Raw genomic sequence first — 15,110 nt, forward strand, 5'->3', positions numbered from 1 at the left:
TACCACACAGACAAATGTTAGGCATCTGTGTATGTAAGGATGTGAATGGCCATGACCTGTGAGGAATAGCTGTGTCAGTGTTGTGAACAACATACAGAATGGGCTGTGTGGGTGAGGTAGGTGACATATGTGCACATTCTGATGAATGATATCAGCATTGTCACCGCTAGGTGAACATCCCTGTACCCATTAACTACCACTTAGGCTGTGGTCAACATTATGGACACTGTGTAAGGGGTGGTGCTGTGCAGAACATCTCCCTGCCTTGGTGACGTCTCCAGGCCCCTTGGGTAGTCATACGAGGTACCCATGTCATGACAGGGTGCCATCCATGAGCACGGAGATCATTGGACAGGCATATACAGCACTGGGGTGACCAATATTGGATCACATATCACCTTTAAGGGGTAATGGCCATGCTTGGATGGGCAATCTATGAACACCTTCGGGAATGCATGGATCATGCAATCCCAAATAAAACCAAGAACCAATCCTCCAAAGGCAGACGTCCTGTCTGGTGGACCCCAGCCATAAACAAACTATACAATAGAAGGAGGAAGCTACTAAATGATAGAGCAAAATCCCAAAAAGGGAAGGCATCACTAATCAGTATTAGCAAAAAACTACGGGCACTCATAAAATTGTCTAAGGCCAGCTTCGAGAGAAAATTGCACAGGACACTAAGGATAATCACAAGGCTTTCTTTAGTTATGTTAGGAACCTGGGTGGTAATTCCCAGATATGCTCAGAATTAGTCCAAAATGACAAAAAATACACTGAACCCACAGACATTGCCAACATCCTAGCTGACAGGTTCAGCGCAAACCTCTCCCCCCCCTCCCCACCAAAAGGGCAAATATCTATCCCAGCAGAGGGTTGCCCCCCTGACATCTCAGATGCTCAGGTAAGAGCCGCCCACTCCAAAGCAAAAAACACAGCATCAATGGAACCAGACAGTGTCCCGGGCTGTGTCTTACATGAACTCCAAGAAGAGCTAAACCCAAACATAAAACTACTGTTCAATCTCAGCCTTACTACAGGATATGTGCCCAAAGAGTGGCATACAGCAACAGTGGTCCGTCTCCATAAAGGTGGTGCCTTAATGGTTCCTGGAAACTATCGCCCCATAAGCCTGACTAGCTTGGTCTGCAAAGCTATGGAAAGGATCATCATGGACCTCATAAATAAATATATTGAGGACCTACAGACACTGGATCCTACCCAGTTCGGCTTTGTTAAAGGCAGATCCTGCCTCTTAAACCTGGATGATTTCTTTAAAACAGTCACCAAGGCCATTGACGAGGGGAAGGTGGTCCACACAGCCTACCTGGACCTCGCAAAAGCCTTCGATACAATACCCCACTCGGGCATTATATATAAGCTCACCAGCTTAAATATAAACCCCTATGTCACTAGATGGATTGCAAACTGGCTCAAGGACAGAACCCACATGGTTAGAATTGCTGGAGCCATGTCAGACTCCAAACCAGTTACAAGTGGTGTCCCACAAGGCTCAGTCCCGGGACCTCTCTTGTTTGGTATATATTTCTCGGTGGTACAGGCCAGCACGGAAGGACTGTGGCTGACCAAGTTCGAAGATGACTGCAAACTGGGTGCCATAATCAACTCTCCAGCCGACACAAGCATCCTCCAAAAGGGCCTCATAGAAACAGACAACTGGTGCCAGAGCCATGGCCTCAAGCTAAATGCCAAAAGGTGTGTAGTCATCCCCTTTGGCAAAAACAAAGTGCCCACAAATTACCACATAGGTGGTAATCCATTAAGTACAGAAGAAGTAATTAGGGACCTGGGGACCCAAGTTGATAGCAATCTCTCATTTGACAACCACGTAGCCAAAGTGGTTAGAAAAACATTTTATATAGCCCACCTAATCATGAAGGGATTCACATCTAGATCAGGGGAGGTCATCGTGCCTCTTTACTCATCCCTCATCAGGCCCATAATTGAGTACAATGCCCCTTTTGGAATGTACCTTACCAGACACCTGCAGCAACTGGAAAGACCTCAAAAGTACCTCACCAAGAGGATCAAAGGGCTCAAACAGATGCCATATGCTGCCCGGTTAAAGAAACTCCAGCTCTACTCAGTGGCATACCGCCTGTTCAGAGGCGATCTGTGCCTGACGATAAAGCCATGTCCAACCCGAATTAATGGACATGCTGCACCTCAGAAAATCCAAATCCCATCAAGCTACGCGCTCGAGAGACTTGAACCTCAGCACTGAAATAAATAGGACATGCTGGAGGGACAGATTCATAACCCAGAGGCTCCCTTCACTCTGGAAGAAAATCCCAGTCCAGGTTAGGCAGAGTCCCTCATTGACTCTCTTCAAGAGGAATCTTGATGAGTGGATGGGAGATCGTAGGTTTACCCCGGGTATCACTTCTGTGTCACTGTTAGACAGAGGCACAGTATACTAACCTCGAAAAAGGGCATAGCAAAATAAATGTAAAATGGGTGGTGAAAGCCAAACTCATATTGGCTAGGCTTATAAATGCCCTAGGGCAGATAGCCTAGTATGAACCTATGAACCTATGAATACCAGCCTTCACAATCCTCACCTCCACTATGCAGCATGCTGTCTACCTTGCATAAAGACATTTGCTACATCATGATGATGGACATGCTACATGTCCATATCCTGATCTGTAAGACATACGTCATGGACAGCCACCATCCTAATACTAGGATCGCCACATGCTGGACAGATCCCTGTGCCATACATGTGACATACTCCCGCCAAATCATGCAAGCCTTTCCATCAAAGCTGCACATGTTATCCCAGTCATACATGGTGTGATGGCCACATGGTAGATGTAGTATCAACTGTCCGGATCAGTAATGTGGCACTGATGCACCTCGCGGTGGCATAATGGCTGTCTGTTACAGCTAGGAAACCTTGACCGTACATGCTATGGTTGATAACCATCCCTGCGAATGACGTCCGACTAGCCATTGTCCCATATCTATCACATGGGCAACTCAGGCGATCTGTGGCAGGATGTTGAACAACTGTACAGTGCTGTGTAGATGTATATGGCAAAACACATGTATGTACAGGTGTCCATGCGTATGTGTGCATTGTCACTGCTCAAGTCCATTAAGGCTGTGTCTGTGTTGATATGTGACATATACACAGCATCAAGGTCAACAGCATTACTGTGGACACATCCAGGCATGTGCAGATAGGTAAGAACACCAGTGCAGGCAAATAGACATGCCCACATCAAGACACCATTCACATGGAGTATGAACACTGTAATGAGGTGACACACATATATGGTGATGATATCCAATGCATAACGGGTGTTACATGTGTGTGACACAAACACATCAGTCATATCAGTGTCATGATGATTTACAAAGATAACTGTGCAGATGTACTAGATGTCATAGAAATGTATGTGCAGCAGTATCTCTGTACATCTCTGAAACTGTGACCTGTCACCATCATTATGTCTTACAGATAATGCCTCGTACACGCCTTCCGGCAAACAGCCACCAGGAGGATGATGTTCTCATCCCCGTACCTCTATGAGAACTACGAGGTGTTGTTCAGGCATGTGCCACAGCATGCCCAGCAGCAGGACGACCTGTGGCAGGATCTACGCAGGAGGGTGAATGAATTGGGTGGCCATAACCGCACCTACCAGCAGGTGTGCAGACACTGCATGGACTTGATACGACATGCAAAACAACGTGCCACTGCAATCGCCAGGGAACAAGGTGGAACAGGTGGTGGGCCACCAACCCAGCCCCCACTCACACACACCGAGGAGCTACTGGCCAGTCTGGGGACACCCTCAGAACAGCATCCACACACACTAGCTGCCATCGTGGAGGTGGGTGTCTCCCAATCAATGAGCCTGGAGTTGCCTGGTAAGTCAGTACTGCACATATGGCTATTATATCCCATTTAGTTGCATGTGTCACTGTACATTATGTAAAGTAACAACATATGCAAGGTATGTGGACACACATGCTGCATACTACAGTATGCTACCCTGCGTATGCACACATGTGCATACTATATGCTATTATACAGGCGAATGTGTTAACATGCACAGTGCACCCTGTGGCTGTCATGCAATCATGGATAATGTTCATACTGCTGTGTCACCCCTATACAGGTACCTCTGGCGTGCCGCACAGACTTGAGTCCATTGCAAGTGAGACTGTCATCAGTATCAGGCATGTTAAAGCATAGATCTATTTGCCATGTGGCCAGTTAATAGTTGCACACTTGATGTTCGTTCCAGTCACGATATACAGGTCGCATCACCTATCATTCACACAGGCCACCCATGTGCAGTATATACAAATGAAATGATACACCGACTTGAAACCACAGTAGTTGTCATTGCTACATGTGTGGCCAGCTGTGCATACAATGGTGGAGGTGTTCTACAATGGAGGCATATGTAGTATGCATTCGAACAACATGTGTGGTACGCAAACAGTACCACACAGTGAGCTGTGATATGGGCAGCCCACAGGTGTCACCATTGTGTTATATGCCCCTGCATTGGGTGCACACATTGTGATGTGCCATCTGACATGTCCCAGACACGTAGTGTTCTGGCTGCAATATTGTCACACTATCCCATGACCCATACCCCACATACCAAACATACAACCCGTTGTCTGCATAGCCCTGTGGATGGTGACATATCTGACATCTATGGGTGTATGTCATATGGGACAACACAGACATGTGAGATAGATGGCCATCACACACATTTGGCCAACACATGCACACATGGCCATGGGGGATGGCCAGAGACACGTAGCCACACAGTAGATGTGATGTGTATACACCCTGTTGCACATTGTCCACACATGGTCCAATTATAGCCTTAGTTGACTGATTATACAGTTGATGTGGTACACTGGACATCCTAAAAGCCTGTGCACAGCTAGTGGAGGTGTCACTGAAGTCTACCATATAAGATCTGTTGAACATCACGACTGTGTCATAGCATGACAGTAGTCACCTGTACAGCTTCCACAGACATTGACACATCAGGCCACAGATACTGTACATTTCCCTTGCTGCTGTAGGACATCACCGTTAGCTGTGCACCTCGTGTGTGTGGTACATCAATGACATGTGGGAAATGGTGAATTGACATGTCCACTATGTGTGGACATGGTTGCCAGGCAGCTAAGACCCTGTAGTTGTTGTGCAGGGGTGTCATCTGTAGGTCCTCCAGTGACCTGTCACTTGACACAGCATGGTTTGGTGTGTATACACCTCAGCATCGTGGGTCACAATCCATAGTTATGTCATGGGTATGCATGCAGTTATGGCTATGCAATGTGTACATATTATGCATTGTACAGCAATATAGATGCATCATGATGCCATGCAATGGCACAGTGTCTGTACTTCACACTGTATAGCAATGTAGGCGGCTCACACTACCCTTCCATGCTCATGCACATTTGCTAAACATGCATTCTATCTGTAGGGCATACAGACAACACTGCAACGTGATGCCCATTACGGTGCTGTACATGTGTCAGGACACCATTGTGTCAGACATGTATGCATGTTAATGCACACGTCAGCAGATTACATGTCAAGGTCATGTCAGCCATGTGTACTGTTATCCTGTTCTGGTCCACATGGTGTATCACGGGGATGCATGCATACTACCATGATTGTGTGAACTGCATGGCTACTGATATGACACCTACTTGCTGTAGTGTGCACCCCTGGGAGGTATGCTTATTAACACTATTAATGTCTGAGCTGCATGCCCACTGCTGTATCACAGGCATGCTGCATGCCATCTGTCAAATCACATACATGGTGTGTCTGTGTGTGTCTGTGTGTGTGTGTCTGTGTGTGTGTGTCTATGTGTGTGTGTGTGTGTGTGTGTGTGTGTGTGTGTGTGTGTGTGTGTGTGTGTGTGTGTGTCTATTGTAATTTAGAGTCTTTCTTTGCATTCACAGGTGATGTAGGTGCATTACCCTCCTGCGGTCCATCTGATGTTAGTGTCCCCACAGATACTAGCAGTGATGAACATATGCATGAGGTACAGGCAGGGTTGTCAGGGGCTGAATCTGTGCCAATGGTTGCCATCCCAGCTATGTCCACCTCTTCCCCGCACACAGTTCTGCTGCCAACACATACCGCATCACCAATGGCCATAGAGGAAGGACAGTCAGCGTCTGTTAGTGTGGAGCAGGAACGTGTGGTGGCTACTGAAGGTGTGTCTACACACCATGGTGTCAGTGTAATGACTGCAGATGTGCCACACAGGCATGTGGCCGGTGCTGCTCGTAGGAGGACCTCTGGCAAACATGCACCTGCAGGACAGAGTGCAGCAGCTGGCATCACCAGATGCATGTTCCAGACTGTAATGGCAGCACAGGCACGTGCTGAACGGCAGAACAGAGAAGGGCAGAGGCTGCAGACGGCTGCTATCCGTACCCTAAATGACAACATCCAGGCATTGGCAAATGCTCAACAGCACATTGCTGATGTTCTGGACAGGCGATTGGGTGACATGGTCAGAATCCTTGACTGTGGCATGGCAATCCACGAGTGTGAGCTGTCTGTGCTGGAACATCTGGTAGGAGTGAGGCGTAGACCACGTGGACGTAGGCCAGCTACACCACCTAGTGCAGGTCAATGTGAGCGTGCCACCTAACATGCCCGCTCCCATAGTGCTGGTAGCAGTAGCAGTGCAGCTGGTGCTGTGCTGTCCACACCAGGACACAGCAGGCCACATGGACGTGGCCCTGGACGTTCCCAGCGGGGACACGGTTCCAGTGGACATGTGTTGTCGGACAGTAGCCAAGCTGTACCTCCACCTGGTAGTGCCGGGGCAACCCCTGGCAGGCACAGGTCACGTGGCCGTTGCCGGACACAGTGAGCTGTACAACCTGGTCTGTACAATCTGGAGCTGTCAGTAATACCCTGTGTAGGCCTCACAAAAGGCATAACTGTGTGCACACATACACGCACACAGCAAAGACATCTGTAGGTCGCCACAACACCCACATGCATACTGAACAGACATGCCCAATCATATCACTGGCCCTTACCCTCACACAAGATGTCATCCATTGGTGCAGCCTATGCCCCTGGCAAACATTATCACCCTGTGCATATTATGAAGCCTGTGCTGCATCCCTGTCATCCACACCATTGGTGCAGGGACATGCTCAAATGGTCTGATGCACAGGGTGAACAGAATAGTGAGAAGTGTATATTACATTAGTTGTGTAAGAATAGTGAGAGAAGTGTATATTACATTAGTTGTGTGTGAATAGTGAGAGACGTGCATATTACATTAGTTGTGTACTGTTGACACGCACCAGACATACCATGTAGTACAGGTTTAGCATGCATTGTTATATGTTCACAGTATGTGTCTCGGTAACAACAGTAACAGCATGTTGGTAATGATGCCCTGGTTCCCTCCTTATGGTCTACTTGCATGTGCCTACAGGTAGCACTGTTTTCAGTCTCCCATGTGTAACTGTGGAGTACTCACAGGCACATATGGCAATATCAGCATGCTACGTAGCCTCAGCCTGACTGTTGGAAAGTCTAACATAACACAGATGTCCACACATATACTGATCCAGAAGCATGTGGGCAGTTTAATAGGCTACAGTGGCTAGAGACGTGACATCCATACCAGATCACATCACAGGTATGTTGACATGGTGCAGGGGTTGTACACAGCGGTCTGGCCAATGATAATGTTAGAGGCCACTTGATAGCATGAGGCCTCACTGTGTAGCAGTAATACCCTGCCACATTACAGGAACATGCTCACACTCTCGGGGTCAACAACACTATAATGCACACCCCATAGTGTTGAGGTGAGGACCCTTGCCTATGTGGTCATCACCGTCACAGTACTGTGAATCCACACGACGCAACACTGAGAAAGAACATGTACAGGTAGCCAGTGCGGCTGAGACCGATGGCATCAACAGGGTAGTGGACTGCATCACCATGAGGGGTTAGGGATCCTGTGTGTTCTGTATGGTAGCATACACCCTCACTCCATGCACCAGACAGCCATACACACCTACATACACACACACACACTGTGGAGACCACAAATGTCATATACATATGGATAGCTGATGTGTGTGATACACACACCACACCTGCCTACGTCATGCTTTCCACACTGCAGTATGTACAGATCTCTACAACAGTGTACAGGGCTGTGTAACAATTGGGATGTATTCCCCACCATATGTGGCATATATGGTCACACAAGCAAACATACATGGCAGTACTGTGAATGATACACCTGCTATATGATGATAAATGTCTGACAGACATGCAGCAGTATTGGCCGCATTATGCGTACCAACGCTACCTTCGGCAATTGTGCTGCTATATGCACGCGGGAGGATGTAAGTGTTACAGGTGTCAAGTGATGTACTGTTGGTAACACCTGACCGCTGTGTAGGTTCTATGTCTCCACCATCAAGTAACGGTAACATAGCGTACTGTTTGCACATGTAATGGTAGGATGGCGTGTGACACACCTGTGAGCCGTCCCCGGCAAACATCCATCTACACAGGTTGATCACCACTTTATGTACACACATCCATCCATATCTGCTGTACATCCTACCGTACTGTCAGTATGTCACCATATACAGGTGTAAATGATGGGGCTGCATTGCAACTGCATGTTGTAGTTAGGCTCAGATGAGTTACTTACATCAGCTACTGCACATGCATGGTAGCTGCATGCACACTACAGGTTGTACATGTGTGTTGGTCCTACATGCTTGTCATGTAGCCATGTTTGTATGCATTGCAATTTGTGGACATATGTGTTGACATACATAACACATGGACTGTTGTATGATATGATGGGTGTCATGGGTAACTAGTACAGAGGGAATGTGTCCTCAGTCAACATTGCTGCCTCATGTACTGTTAGCATTCAACAGCCATGGACCCACCTTCCATTTGCGTGCATATGATTGCTGTAGCCACTTGTCTGCACGGAGGACAGCAAAAGCTATGCTTTGTACATATGTGTTGTGTGTGTGGTAAATGCACATATCCACTGCAATTACATGTATGACATAGCCAAACATGTGTGTTCGTTGGTGTACAGCGACAGTCATCTGACACAGCTGTGTAAGACCCAGGGCCCCTGGTATGTGTAGAGCCGACCTGGTTATGTACAGTGGTATCATTGCAATGCATAACACATGATGGTACCCTGTCAGTACATGTGTAGTCTGCACAGTTGCTGTAGACCTATGTACAGTCCACTGGTCATGAGTCACATGGTGTTGTGTTAATGTATGGCTGTATATTGCTGGTCCAATGACATGGTGATGTCGGAGGGCTACATTGTAGATTGTGGTGAGTACCTCTGTGATATGCACCTGAGACATCTGTGATAGCTCCTGAGTGTGTACTGGTCAATACATGTGAGTGGCCTTCATGTACGTGGGGACAGTAATACCATACTGTGCCCTTCCATATTTAGAATCCGTGTGCATGCAAGATGGCCCTTTGCAACTGCTAAGTGTGTGAGCATGCCCAGTACACCGTTGAGTAGATGGACACACAGTACATTCCAAACAGCACCCTTCCGTGTTTAGAATCTGTGTGCATGCATGCAAGACGGCCCTTTGCAACTGCTACGTGTGTGAGCATGCCCAGTACACAATTCTGTAGATGGACTCACAGTACATTCCAAACAGACGTATGATACTAAGCGTGTGGGCATGGCCATTGACATCCTGTATAGGGATGGTGGTCATCCAGGCAACAGATGTCCATTTTCAATGTCACGATGGATGCCTACATTGAACACACTAGTTGCTGTCTTGAAGGGTGTACTGTCTGTGGCTCATCCCGTATCTATGTAGTGTTGTTGTAGTGCTCCGTAGATATTTGGTTGCCCCGATCACACCACTGCCGTGTGTTTGTCTACGTCTACCTTGGGACAGTAATATGCTTTCAGACTGCTCACTCTCTATACATTCCCTATCGGCGTCCTTGCCTTTGCGGATGATGTCACCCACCTAGAAGTATGCCTCTGGGAGTGCTGTGCTCAGTAATCTTGGTAGCGCTTTCTGTAAATGCTTAATGCTGTAGTGTGATAAGGTAGTTAGGTGTATGTTTGACTCCCAGACCTGTCAAGTGTGTGTGTGTGTGTGTGTGTGTGTGTGTGTGTGTGTGTGTGTGTGTGTGTTTCCAGCTACCTGGGGACACAGTAATGCTTTTAGATGCCTCACACCACATACATTCCCTATCAGCGTCTTTGCCTTTGCGGATGATGACATGCACATAGATGTCTGCCTCTGGGACTGCTGTGCTTAGTAATGTCGGTAGCGCATTCTGTAAATGCGTCATGCTGTAGTGTGTTAGGGTAGTTAGGTGTATGTTCGACTCCCAGCCTTGCCAAGTGTGTGTGTGTGTGTGTGTGTGTGTGTGTGTGTGTGTGTGTGTGTGTGTGTGTGTGTGTTTGCGCACATGCTCCTGTCTGCCTGGGGACTCAGTCTTGCTTTTAGATGCCACACACCACAGCAGTTTCCTTCCAACGTCTTTGCCTTTGCAGATGATGACATGCACCTAGATGTCTGCCTCTGGGACTGCTGTGCTTAGTAATGTCGGTAGCGTGTTCTGTAAATGCGTCATGCTGTAGTGTGTTAGGGTAGTTAGGTGTATGTTCGACTCCCAGCCCTGCCATATGTGTGTGTGTGTGTGTGTGTGTGTGTGTGTGTGTATGTGTGTGTGTGTGTGTGTGTTTGCGCGCATGCTCCCGTCCGCCTGGGGACTCAGTCTTGCTTTTAGACGCTGCACACCACAGCAGTTTGCTACCGACGTCTTTGCCTTTGCGGATGATGACACACACCTAGATGTCTGCCTCTAGGACTGCTGTGCTTAGTAATGTCGGTAGCGCGTTCTGTAAATGCGTCATGCTGTAGTGTGTTAGGGTAGTTAGGTGTATGTTCAACTCCCAGCCCTGCCAAGTGTGTGTGTGTGTTTCCAGCTGCATGACAACAGTACATTGCTTTGACAGTATTCACTCTCCATAACATCCGTCCGGCGTCTTTGCCTTTGATGCTGCTGTCTGCAGGCTAGACGTGTGCCTGTGTGAATCATGTGATCCACTGATCACGGTAGCACATTTTGTAACTGCGTAATGCTGTTGTGTGGTACAGTGCTTACGTTTATGTTCTGCTCCCAACCCTGCCACTTGTGTGTGTGTGTGTGTGTGTGTGTGTGTGTGTGTGTGTGTGTGTATGTATCTATCTACATATATATATATGTGTATGTATATATATATATATATATATATATATATATACATATATATATATATATATATATATATATATGTATATATATATATATATATATATATATATATATATATATATATATATATGTATATATACATATATATAAATATACATATATATATATAAATATATATACATATATATAAATATATATATATATATATGTATACATATATATACATATATATATATATATATATATATATATATATATATATATATTGTATATTGTATATAGATATGTATGTTGGGATTATCACTGTGAGCACCTTGGATGTATGTACATCTGCTATGGCTCTGTGATAGTGCACATACTGTGTGCTGTAGTGATCGTGGGTTATACATGTGCAGTGACCGGTTATTGTGTTGCTGGGTATTACACGGGCATTGGAAACAATGTTAGTGCAGCACCTTTGACTGGTCGTATGCAGATCTTGGCAACAGTCAGCAGTGGTTATTACATTGGAGTGTGTGTATGGCTCATATCCATCTGTAGTAAATGTCAATTCTATGCACCCCAGGTTAACATTACAGACGCATGTTTATCCACAGGTTGTGGTACAGATCCCAGGACTGTATGTGTAGACATTGACAGCTGCAGGACTGGGTTGTGTTGGATGCATGGAGGGGTGTCCATGGCCAGTAATGGGGATCTCTACAGCCTGGCAGGTACAGTCTGTGACTGTCCCACAACCTCCTGTATATGGCTGACACATGCTGTACCTGTGTATATGCAGACACACACACACTTACCACAAACAGCTACGCCTATCACATACACACACCCATTGCACCACCATCGGGCCATGCAATAACTGTTGTCCCTCACACACACACACCACGTACATTGGATGGCTCTATAACAGCTCTGGACATGTTAACACCACACCCTGTGCATATGATGTCACCTGTGCCACCACCTGTGATGTGTAACATTGATGCAGGATCTGACTAACCTGGTGCTGCTGCACACAGTGATTTTATTCCACTGTGTTGATGTTAGCATGCTGTTAACACACAGGGTGTTACTTCCAGGTGTACTTCAGCAGGCATGATGCATTGCAGCTATGACCATCACTGTAGCATAGTTTACAGCACTGTTACCTCTGATGATGTATTCTCCATCATGTGCCATTTCACTGATGTGTGTAGTATTGGCAGCATGTGTGTCTGTGTATGCAGTACGTGTGTGATGTGTGTAGTACACATGTATACCTGCTTACAAATGCATACACGACATTACACGGGCTTCACCATTCGTATACTAGCTTACTCGTTCTTCCACACGTGCACACAGGCTTACTCGGGCTTACTGGCATGCACGGGCACAGACACACTGTGGGCAGGTTTGCAGGTCACATCGGTAGTATCCACGGCGTACGCCGTCAGTCTCCTGACTTTCCCTAGGATAGCTCATGACACACCTCTTCCACTGAGTACTGACAGCACACATGTGACACTGCTCTGGTGAGGTTACAGATTATCACTGTGAGCACCTTGGATGTATGTATATCTGCTATGGCTCTGTGATAGTGCACATACTGTGTGCTGTAGTGATCGTGGGTTATACATGTGTAGTGACCGGTTATTGTGTTGCTGGATATTACACGGGCATTGGAAACAATGTTAGTGCAGCACCTTTGACTGGTCGTATGCAGATCTTGGCAACAGTCAGCAGTGGTTATTACATTGGAGTGTGTATGGCTCATATCCATCTGTAGTAACTGTCAATTCGATGCACCCCAGGTTAACATTACAGACGCATGTTTATCCACAGGTTGTGGTACAGATCCCAGGACTGTATGTGTAGACATTGACAGCTGCAGGACTGGGTTGTGTTGGATGCATGGAGGGGTGTCCATGGCCAGTAATGGGGATCTCTACAGCCTGGCAGGTACAGTCTGTGACTGTCCCACAACCTCCTGTATATGGCTGACACATGCTGTACCTGTGTATATGCAGACACACACACACTTACCACAAACAGCTACGCCTATCACATACACACACCCATTGCACCACCATCGGGCCATGCAATAACTGTTGTCCCTCACACACACACACCTACGTGTACATTGGATGGCTCTATAACAGCTCTGGACATGTTAACACCACACCCTGTGCATATGATGTCACCTGTGCCACCACCTGTGATGTGTAACATTGATGCAGGATCTGACTAACCTGGTGCTGCTGCACACAGTGATTTTATTCCACTGTATTGATGTTAGCATGCTGTTAACACACAGGGTGTTACTTCCAGGTGTACTTCAGCAGGCATGATGCATTGCAGCTATGACCATCACTGTAGCATAGTTTACAGCACTGTTACCTCTGATTATGTATTCTCCATCATGTGCCATTTCACTGATGTGTGTAGTATTGGCAGCATGTGTGTCTGTGTATGCAGTACGTGTGTGATGTGTGTAGTACACATGTATACCTGCTTACAAATGCATACACGACATTACACGGGCTTCACCATTCATACATTAGCTTACTCGTTCTTCCACACGTGCACACAGGCTAACACGTGTGCACACATGCTTACTCGGGCTTACTGGCACGCACGGGCACAGACACACTGTGGGCAGGTTTGCAGGTCACATCGGTAGTATCCACGGCGTACGCCGTCAGTCTCCTGACTTTCCCTAGGATAGCTCATGACACACCTCTTCCACTGAGTACTGACAGCACACATGTGACACTGCTCTGGTGAGGTTACAGTGTTTTGTACATACACACTCCTGTTGTCACCTATCTTCTACTCTAATAGTCCCCTTAACCTACACTACACTGTAGAGGCTTGGCCCATATGGCATGACATGTTGTGATTCACTATCCACAGCCTCACTTGCCTCACATTGCCTACAAATGCTTCGTTACATCTCTGACAAAGCGCTTCCACACATAGGAACAAGTGCGCAGTAGCCATGTTGTCTCCAGCTTGCCATTCATCTGCATGGCGTACTAACATCTAACTAAACCTACATTTTGTATGTATATTATCCATATGTCTTGTTTTGAAGCACAGCACGTTCTCGTGGTGCTGCGCTACGCTTCCACACCAGGGATCGGGGGAGGACAACTACTGGTTCATTGATATCCAATGGACAAAGCTGCCACTGTCCTTGGACTTGGACATTGGCATGCTTCTTCGACTCTATTCATACTGTATTTGCAGCTGTCATTGCTCCGTTTAGCAACGTGCAAAACATTAGTCGCATAAAATCCGGGTACATTTCTGCACATAACTCTGCTCTTGCACGGACAGCTTACTGTTTCATGTATCGCATAATTATGTAGGGTTACCACCTGTCCCACTTTGTGAGGGACAGTCCCTCTTTGGGCAGTTGTGTCTTGCAAAATATTGTGAGAAAATGGCAAATGTCCTGAAATTTTAGGACAAAATTATTTTCTATATTGTATGTAATAGTTGCATAAAACAGTTATTCTGTATCTGAAACACCTAAATGTTATATGAAACAGAATAAGGAACAAAAATGCTACAAGAATAAACTTTTATTCAGGCAAACAACTGAAGTTCTGTCCTTTGTACTGGCCGTGTGTATGTTTTGCCCTGCAAAATCTGATGTTTGTAGCACAAATGTCCCACTTTGGCCATTTGGAAAGGTGGCAACCCTATAATTACATCATTTGCATAGCTTACACATACAAATGGGGTATGTTGCAAATCCCAACATTGTCCATGCAATATTCGTGTTACGGGCGGTCTTGCATGCCCCTGCGGGTGTTTGCTGAATAGCCTGGCA

Source organism: Protopterus annectens, chromosome 4.part0 (assembly GCF_019279795.1).
Source record: "Protopterus annectens isolate FY-2018-M chromosome 4.part0, PAN1.0, whole genome shotgun sequence".
Lineage (NCBI taxonomy): Eukaryota > Metazoa > Chordata > Ceratodontiformes > Protopteridae > Protopterus > Protopterus annectens.